The sequence below is a fragment of the Montipora foliosa genome, chromosome 3, assembly GCF_036669935.1.
Source record: "Montipora foliosa isolate CH-2021 chromosome 3, ASM3666993v2, whole genome shotgun sequence".
In the NCBI taxonomy this organism is placed as follows: domain Eukaryota; kingdom Metazoa; phylum Cnidaria; class Anthozoa; order Scleractinia; family Acroporidae; genus Montipora; species Montipora foliosa.
In genome coordinates, this window is record NC_090871.1 from 9689930 (window position 1) to 9699929 (window position 10000).

The 10000-nt window shown below is 38.7% G+C and overlaps 1 protein-coding gene across 2 annotated transcripts in view; it reads left to right on the top strand.

Moving 5' to 3' along the window:
* The first annotated feature begins 7125 nt into the window (after positions 1-7125).
* Positions 7126-10000, top strand: part of LOC137996688 (tetratricopeptide repeat protein 28-like) — a 31936-nt gene continuing 29061 nt past the window's right edge. The window contains exons 1-3 of one of the 2 annotated variants that reach the window (XM_068842216.1): positions 7126-7178; positions 8860-8907; positions 9124-9172. The gene's annotated coding sequence lies outside the window, so the exon portion shown is untranslated. The remainder of the gene's footprint in view (positions 7179-8859; positions 8908-9123; positions 9173-10000) is intronic. The other variant, XM_068842217.1, reaches the window with a different exon arrangement.

Sequence of the window (10000 nt, forward strand, 5' to 3'; positions counted from 1 at the left end):
AAACAGCTGTGGTTCTCCCCGACCCGAAAAGGTTGTAGTACACAATCCAAAACTCTACCCACCAGGCAAGTTAGGGTTCTGTAACTCTTCTGTGGAAGGCTTCAACCTCTGAGAAGAAAACAGAGGGCATATTTTCGAAGACCTACAGCTGTTGTGGGTAGGCCTGAAAAGCTATTAAGTATACTTGTGGGTGGTAATTTTTAACCAATCTCTACAAACACTGACTACAATTATGTGAAATATACAAGTGCCGCTGGACAAACAAAAGAAGTTAATCAGAGGTCTGCTGTTTGACTGTGCAATTTATTTGTTTATTTACTCAATACAATTACACAAATGATTAAAATAAAATGAATAAAATACAGAGATGAACAGTGATATCTGAGTAATTGGTCAGTATGTACAGAATACAGGGATTCCTTATTAAAAGTAAAGTGCCTAAAAGGAAAGATATATGCATATATATGTAAAACACCAAAAAAATACTATTAGTCAAAGAATAACAATATCATCTAAACAGGGGGCATCTAAAGTCAAATCATATCAACTCCAAATAATCAAAGAACTATAAAAATCTCTCCTTATTTGAATTGAAGTTATTAATATAAACTCATTTACTTTCCTACAAAACAATGATAAGTGCTGAACTGTAATAGCTAGCAAAAATAGGGCTCGCAGTGGTAGAATTGTACTGAAACTACCATGAGACTTGCAGTGCTGCATGACACGCACAAACAGGTTTATGGATAAATAATGATCAATAAAGTTATCTATTATCATGTAACTGTAGGATACATTCAAGAATAATATATGTATTATAATTATGTGTTGTGTCTTACGACAGAGAATGGACTCGTTCTCTAACGCAACAGTCAAATAGTTTTATTTAACATGGCGATCTCTCAAACACTACTGAAAAAGCACATGGCATGCGTGCGCATGTGAAATGGTAACACAGCTAAATAACTGTGGTGACATACCAATATGCATAAACAACTATGAAGTTACATTGTCCTATCATAGTGATTTATTTGGGTAATTTACCCACAAATTACAGAATACAGAATGGATGCAACCACATAAAATTAACTTACATCCCTCCCCCCAATTACAGACGAGCGGGTTCAACAAACAAGCAAAGTCAGTTATAAGTTCAGCCTTTCAGGTGGTTTCCGTAACCGAGCAGGATAACGTCTAGCCGGTGTCCCCGTGCTGCTAAGGGCAACAGTCGCCTGGTCCCTTGCGGTACTGACAGGGGTGACGCTGATATGTTCCTCTGTACTTGAACCCTCAATGTTATCAGGTGTCGGGAACTGTGGAACTTCTCTTCCAATGTTGCTTGCTGTTTGCGGGATAGCTGTGAACACAGCTGGGCTCTGTTGTTGTTGTTCGCCCCCTTGGTCAGATCTTAGGGGCAGGGCAGACCCCTTGAGTTGATCAATGTGTCTCCGCCAAACTATGCTGGGTGCAATTCTAACTTCATATGTTAAGGGTCCCCTCTGAGCTGTTATGACCCCAGGCATCCACTTGTTTCCGCAACGATAGTCTCGGGCAACAACTTCTTGACCTACATCCAGCTTGCGTCTGTGCCTATTGCTTAGACTCAACTCCAGGTCTTGCTGCTTATCCTCTACTCTCTTCTGTATGTTGGGCTTTAGTGCATCAAGTCTTGTCCGAATATTCCTTCCCATGAGTAGCATGGCTGGCGTCTCCCCTGTTGTTCCATGTGGTGTTGTTCTATAGGCTAGTAAGAAGTTCGCCAGTTTCCAGGAGAGTGGATTCCTTTCGGTTGCTTGTTTGAACGTTTTTACGAACCGCTCGGCCAAACCATTCGTAGCGGGGTGGTATGGCGTTGACCGTATGTGTTTGATGTCATTGTTTCTCATGAAGGATCTAAATTCTTCGTCTACGAATTGGGGCCCATTGTCGCTAACTAATTGTTCTGGTAAGCCGTGGGTAGTAAAAAGCTTTCTCAATTCTTCAACTGTTTTTGTGGCCGTTGTCGAACTCATCTTTACCACTTCTGGCCATTTGGAGTGCGCATCAACAACAACGAGGAACATTTGCCCTAAGAATGGTCCAGCGAAATCAACGTGTATCCGTTGCCAGGGACGAGCTGGCCATTCCCACGAGTGCAATGGTGCGGTTTCCGGGTTTTTCTGGGTGAGGTGACAGCCCGTGCATTCTTTTGTCATCTGCTCAATTGCTTTATCTATCCCCGGTCACCACACGTAGCTTCTGGCCAAGGCTTTCATCTTGACAACACCAAGGTGACCAGTATGGAGTTCATTCAATACTTGTATCTGGTACTTTGATGGGATTATCACGCGTTTTCCCCACATCAGGCAGCTGTCTTGGACAGTAAGTTCATCTTTTCTTCTGTAATATGGTTCCAGCTCTTCCTCGCACTTGGTTGGGCACCCTTGCTTTGTATGTTCTAACACACGCGATAAAACAGGATCCCTTTGGGTTGCCTGGCGGATCATACCCACACTGATTGGAAGTATGTCTATCTGAGACATTTGGAAAACCTCCACGGGGTCCACTGTCCACCGTTCACTGTCCCTTGTTACAGGTAGGCGTGATAGCCCGTCAGCATTTCCGTGCTGGGTGGTGTTCTTGTATTCAATGCTGTAGTTAAACCCTGCAAGGAAGAGCGCATAACGCTGTACGCGAGCAACTGTCATTGCTGGTATCCCTTTCTTTGGATGGAAAATCGAAGTCAGAGGTTCATGGTCCGTTACAAGTGTGAAATGGCGACCAAAGAGGTATAGCTGGAACTTCTTAACTCCCCACACTAGTGCCAATGCTTCCTTATCAATCTGAGAATAGTTTTTCTCTGTCTTACTGAGGATGCGAGATGCAAACGCGATGGGTCTCACGAAGACGTCATCCATAATGTGTGACAAGACAGCTCCAATGCCACCTGGTGATGCGTCACAGGCTAGTCTTAAGGGTCGTCCGGGATCATAGTGGGTGAGGACCATGTCTGACGCGATGAGCTCCTTCACTTTTATGAAAGCTTCCTCACAGTCTGTGGTCCACTTCCATTGCTTACCTTGTTCTAAGAGCTGATTCAGGGGGTTTAATGTGGTGGCTAGGTTGGGCAGGAACTTGTGGTAGTAGTTCACTAGTCCCAAAAATGAACGAACTTGTTGGACATTCTCTGGCCTTGGGGCGTTGACAACTGCATCAACTTTCTCTTGTGTTTTGTGTAATCCATCCTTGTCTACTTCATGGCCACAGTAGGTTACTTTCTTTTGGAAGAACTCGCACTTTTCCCGGTTTGCTCGTAGACCATGTTCTTGCAACCTCTTTAGAACTTCTTCCAGGTGGTCAAGGTGTTCTTGGTCGTTCTTGCCTGTAATGATGATGTCGTCCAGAATGCAACTCGTACCTCCCACTCCGTCTAAGACTTGATCTATTGAGCTTTGCCAAATGGCTGGGGCTGAGGTTATTCCGAATACAAGGCGGTTATAACGGTATAACCCTTGATGAGTGTTGATCGTCAAATACCCTTGTGAGTTTTCATCTAACTCCATCTGGTGATAGGCCTGTTTAAGATCAATTTTAGTAAATGACTGTCCTCCCGCAAGCTTTGCGGAAATGTCATCAATGCGGGGGAGTGGGTATTCTTCCACCTGCAGCTGAGGGTTTATTGTGTTCTTGTAGTCGCCACAGATTCGTACGGTACCATTTGGTTTGACTACTGGTACAACAGTGGTCGCCCAGTCGCTGAATTTGACTTTATGTATTATACCTTCTCTTTCCAGACGCTTCAGCTCTACTTCTACCTTTGGTTTAATGGCAAATGGCACTTAGTTGGCTACCTTCCTTTAAGGTGAGTTTTGCTTTCGTCGACTTGAGCGTGTCAACTCTATCTTGGAATACTTCACTGTTATCTTCAAGGAGCCTCTCTAATCTTTTCGGAGTTTCCTGTGTCGGCTGTATGTGTGCAATGGAACAGATGAGCTTCCAGTCAAGTTGGATTTGATGCAGCCAATCTCTCCCAAACAGAGCGGGACCGTGCGTGTCTACGACATATAATGTCAAGTCCTTGACTTGGTTGTTGTGTTTCACGCGAACATGTTGTTGTAAGGTAGCAACAATAGCGTCGAAGGTCAAGGAAGATGGTTTTTCTGGAGCACACAAACTGCGTAATAATATATATGTTTTCTTCCTCATAAGGCTAAGTATCACCGCTGCCTGTTTTTCTTTCTTGATTTCGTTAGCGATGAAGTACTGTTCCACTCGCTCTACGTACGCATCCCAATTGTCCGTAGTTTTGTCGAAAGCTTCGATCTTTCCAATTGACATCATTATCGCATGATGTTCACTAGTTTCTTTTCATTTTATCCCATCCTCGTCGCCAATCTGTTGTGTCTCACGACAGAGAATGGACTCGTTCTCTAACGCAACAGTCAAATAGTTTTATTAAACATGGCGATCTCTCAAACACTACTGAAAAAGCACATGGCATGCGTGCGCATGTGAAATGGTAACACCGCTGAATAACTGTTGTGACATAGCAATATGCATAAACAACTATGAAGTTACATTGTCCTATCACAGTGATTTATTTGGGTAATTTGCCCACAAATTACAGAATACAGAATGGATGCAACCACATAAAATTAACTTACATAAAGAAAATAATTACTTTTGCATGGTTTGCTGAAATTTCAAAATTTGTAAAATTACTTGTAATATTGTTATAATTTAAGACATTTCCAAATCTGAACGAAAGCTTCTTTTTTTACCTTTACAACTTTGTACAGCATTTTGCAGCTATTCATTAAGTGGCAAGGTGTGACATCATTAATTTGCCCAATATTCTGTATTAGTATATACTAAAACTGCCACGTCCACTTTGGCTTGTTAATTAGTATGTACCACGAAACTGAATAGTGATCTCCACATGTGCTGATTGCCTAACTCGGAGGCGATAAGCCAAGTGTTTTAAATGAAAGCATAAAAAAAGGTAAAGAAATTTTAAATTAACCCAAATACTTAAGGGCATAATTTGTATAACATAATGATAGTTTTCTTATTGCATGATACACATCTCAGTTTATAACAAGGAGCAGTTCTCATTTATAAAATATCGTTACAAAATATTAAACTTCAACACCATCAAAGCAAGCACTTTCATAGGTTTCCTGGTCATGTCCGCATTGATTTCTTGAAAAACTACACTACGTAAATTTAAGAACATCTTAAGAATGTTTTCAGCCTCACAGCGCAAAAATTTACAAGAACATTCAGCCTCAGCTCTAAAATTAGACATTCTTATAAAAAAAAGAGTATATTCTTGAATTTTGTACTCATAACTTTTCTGGTTGGTTTAATGCATCACAGTCAATGATTTTCATGCTCCTGTTTGTTTTCTTGTACTCCAATAATTGGAGTTGAATTCATTTGCCCAATATTCTGTATTAGTATATACTAAAACAGAGGATAGCATTGAAGGCATACTCTGATTGGTTACTCAAACAAAGAATAGGCTTTGCTATTCATCTCTGAGTAACTGGCCCAGGATATGCCCCCAAAAAGATTGTTATTGTTGCAGGAATAAATAATAATAAATTATTAAATCATCTTTTCGTGTCATATTATCTCACTGTTTTAGTATAAAGTAATTTAACAACTGTTCACCTGTAGAGTTGGTGGCTAGTGGTTGATATTTACCAACAAGGTAATATCCACCACTAGCCACTTCTGATTTGGCTTGTTAATTAGTATATACCACAAAACTGAATAGTGGTCTCCACATGCGGTGATTGCCTAACTCGGAGGTGATTAGCCAAGTACTATTTAACCCTGAGTAGCTGAAGTGAAAACAAATGGATTCTGGTGCGCAAGATTTAAAATTTCCAACCACATAATTTACAAATGGAGTTTTTTCGTTCACTTTTTATTCAGCTGGTGTGGTTATCACTACAACAATTATTCGCCTCAATGTCGGTGAATAATTATTGTTAATTATAGTATAATAATTATTGACCTCACTATTATTGCAAGAATGACGTACATGCAGATGGTGCCATCAGTCAATCAAACTGGATCAAAAGAAAAAATACATACCGATATTATTGTGAACCATATAAAGCTCTGATAAAAGTTGAGTATCACTTTCGACACGAAAATATGTTAACTTACTATGCGTCGAAATGACGCAAGATTCGCAAAATAGCATTTGCCCTGAAGTTGATCGGTTTCACAAAAATGACACCCGTTGCTTAAACAAAACAAACCCTCGTTCTAGCTCGAACGTTGGCATAACTTCCACTCCTTGCAGCCTCTGATAGTGACGAATTGCAGGTGCTCTTGGTTCATCGCCACCATCATCAGAATGTTCACTTGTAAGTTACTACGTGAGCATCTCTACGACCCTCATGTTCATTTTCATCGAATTCATCGATCGTTGCTTGGCTGAGGCGAATCTCTCTTGCTTGAAGAAGTGTTCTCATCATGATGATACCTCACTTGAACCTCTTTTTTAATTAAATGGTTTTACGGTTGATTACGCCTGCAACAAAATTAACTTCGTAAGTAGTTATAATAATTTACAGGGCAGTAGACAGAGTTTAGTTAACTAGATCGACTGTCTCAGCACAAAAGAAAATATTAGAACAAAACTAAACACTTACCGTCCATTAGCTCAGCTTTAGAAGTAAGAAAACAAAAATTCCCCTTGCACCATTCGACTATGGATTACGGAGGAATTGCATGCAGTTGATATACTAAAAGCGAATAATGAGGAAATCGTGCTATCAAGCCGAAATAGTACGTACTGTGTACATACTGTAGTGCGCACTGTACAGTACTAAGCACTATGAGCAGCGTACCATAGTACGTACTACAACAGGTGATGCCCGGTAATTTGTGTATCATTTTGACGGGTGTACCCGGCACTCTCCGTGCGAATCGGGTGAGACCGTCGGTGAGACCGTTACCAAGGTCGATATGACCCAGGTTGCTGTCCAGCGGTTTTCGTTAAAACGTAGGTTGTACTTTAAGTAGGTTCATTAAAGTGTATCATAAATATACATATTATTTCATGGTATTATGATACACTTTAATAACCCTACTTAAAGTACCAACCAAAATGCATATAGTGTATTACCAATTTTGTGTTCTGCGAAGCTATTGCGATTCTTGGGTTATTCATGTTAGAGGTTTGTTAAATTATTTCTGTAATTTTTCGTATACTTAAGTGCCAATTTCGTTGATTTGCTCCAAGGAAAATATTTCAATATTTTGCGTACACAGCGTCGCTCACATCGAACAGAAATTTAGCTGGCTGGCGAGTGTGTAGTATAGTCAGTTGCACCTTAGGCAGCCCAAGCTCGCGTCACTACAGACAGCCGTTGAGAATTTAAACGCGTTATAAGACTTTGTATGGGAAATCAAATACCGTCGATTATAAAGCCTAAAAAATGCTCAATTTAACTTTCATTCAATAAAATGAATAAAAATGACTCACCTCTGGTGTATTCTTGTGCCTTTTGGAGCTTATTACACCGTTTCGGGAATTCTGTGTTTTCAGTGTTTTCAATGTTCTAAAGGTTTGTTAAATTATTTCTCTAATTTTTGCTATACTTAAGTGCCAATTTCCTTTGATTTGCTCGAAGGAAAATATTTCAATATTTTGCGTAAACAGCGTAAACGGCTGTCTGTAGTGACGCGAGCTTGGGCTGCCTATGGTTGCACTATTTTCGGACATCTTTTTGCACGCAGATACAAAACTGCAAACGGAAACTTCTTATATGCTCAAAAACATACCTTGTAGCTTGACGAATGTCGAAAACAAAAATTAAAATTAAATCTAACAGACCGCTTTTGAAAATGAAAAGGTACGTATAACGCGACGCTTGATAAAAGTCGCATGTAATAAGAAACGAAACTTTGAATCTTCTTACCTAAAGAACAAACGCAAGCAGACTAATTGATAAGTGTTTGGAACGTATCGAATTTGCTTCATTTTTACAAGGAAATACATGCAGAATCGTGAAGTGTAAGTGTCTGGGAAATACATGTAGGGCAACATAATGTAAATTTTAATTGATAAGATTTTTAATTTCCAACCATAAATTTCTTAAAAGCAAGGTGACAAGACATAAATGATTTGCACGAAAATTAATGCAGCCAGCTTGGCGACTTTTCAACTAGTTTTCGGTAGATACCTTTTCTTTTCGGCCTGATTACGCAGATTTTTCAGCCAAAGACTGAAAATTGCATGGAACACTTTTCATGACTTTTCTTTGTGTGTCTCAGGTTGAAATTCATAATTTAACTGGTTTAAGCAATTATAGGAATACTGCGTGTTTGTTTATTTATTATATCATTATTTTGTTTGTTTAGTATAGACCGTATTCATAAATGGCGGCGAAGTAATTATTCTTTGGTCTTTATGCTAATCATCCTTACGAGCCTCGTAACCACGAGCAAAATTCAAAAGAATTTTTGTTCCGAAGTGAGGCTAGTTATGATGATTAGCACAAAGACAAAAGAATAATTTCTTGACCGCTATTTATGAATACGGTCTATATTCCAGGAGTTCAAATTATTCAAATTATCTTATTTAGAATATACCTGTATATTCATAACAAACAAAGGGGCTTATTAATATTACCCAGGCAATGACAATCCTGCACCTAATAAGCCTGAAGCTTTTATGTTTAGAAACCAATCAGTTAGATTAGGATAGAGTATAGAGTGGCTCTGGGACAAAAGTCAGTAGAGAAATGGGGTACTTTTTTGCATACTACACAAGTGATTTTTGTTATGAAAGTTAAAAGTTTTCCTACAAGATTCAATAATGCATGGATAACCACATTCAATCATCATATTTTGCAGAGTCATTTCTTGTTGTCGAGGACCTCAGGTTGATTAACATTCATTTTGGTAAGTTGCTCACTATTTCTCATTTCTTAATAACATGAACAAGTAATAATTTATGTGTGATAAACCAGTTCTGATGAATTTTGCATTACTTTTTGTCAGAATTCCTTATAAGTTTATTTTCTGAAGTGCTCAAATTGGTCATTCATGAATCTTAGTTGCGAATGATGCATCCAAATGATCCACCAGTATTATTTATCCCTTAAATATTTTTTTCAGCCAGATTCATTATTCCTGCTCAAAAGGTTTTAAAAAGGAACATTGCAAGGTATTAAGAGATATTAGCTTGCTGGGTGTACCTGTAATAAGTTATTTGTCTGTCGTTTGATTGAACTGTGACTACCGTAGGTCACTTGTGTTCATTTTGTGTTTATTTTTATTCCAATTCTTTTCAAATTCTTTTCATTATCCTAATTACTATTATTTGCTTGTTTACCCATAATTTTTCAATTTCCTCATATTTTTGCTTGTGTAGTTGTTATCCCCACACATTTCTCTTACCTAATTGCTGTTGTGTAGGAGTGGTAAACTCCTTCTTCCCTTAGGTAAATCCTATATTAGTGGGTAGTAGATTTACATGTACCCTCTAGCCTTATTTGGTTTTTAGTTATTTTTCTGTTTTCCTGAAATCTATTATAAATTGGCTACCATTTACTCAGTAAGTTCAGTTGGTTCAGTTAATTTATCTGAAGAGTGTCAGTCTTCAAGACAAGTCATTTTCCAAGACTTCTGAGGTGTATATTATCAATAACATTTGGTATGTTATCAGTATTTTCCTATTTCTTTATTTATGCCTAGTCTTCAGTTTAGTTACTACATATACATGGCTTTCTGTTCTTGATTTTAGTTCTTAGCAGTAATTGCAAAATTTCATTTGCTATTGTCCAGTTGGCGGCACATGCCAAATCAAAAATCAGTCTATGAACTATGCTTAGTGAATTACTCATCAATAAAATGGCGCATCATGAACACTTTTGTAACGAAATTCAGCGTTTAAGACAAAGTATTTTGCCGTTTCAATCGACTTTGTGCGCCTTATAGAACCCGAAAGAGATATTTCATTGCTTGTCGTGACGCCACAAATTCACGTTTGACT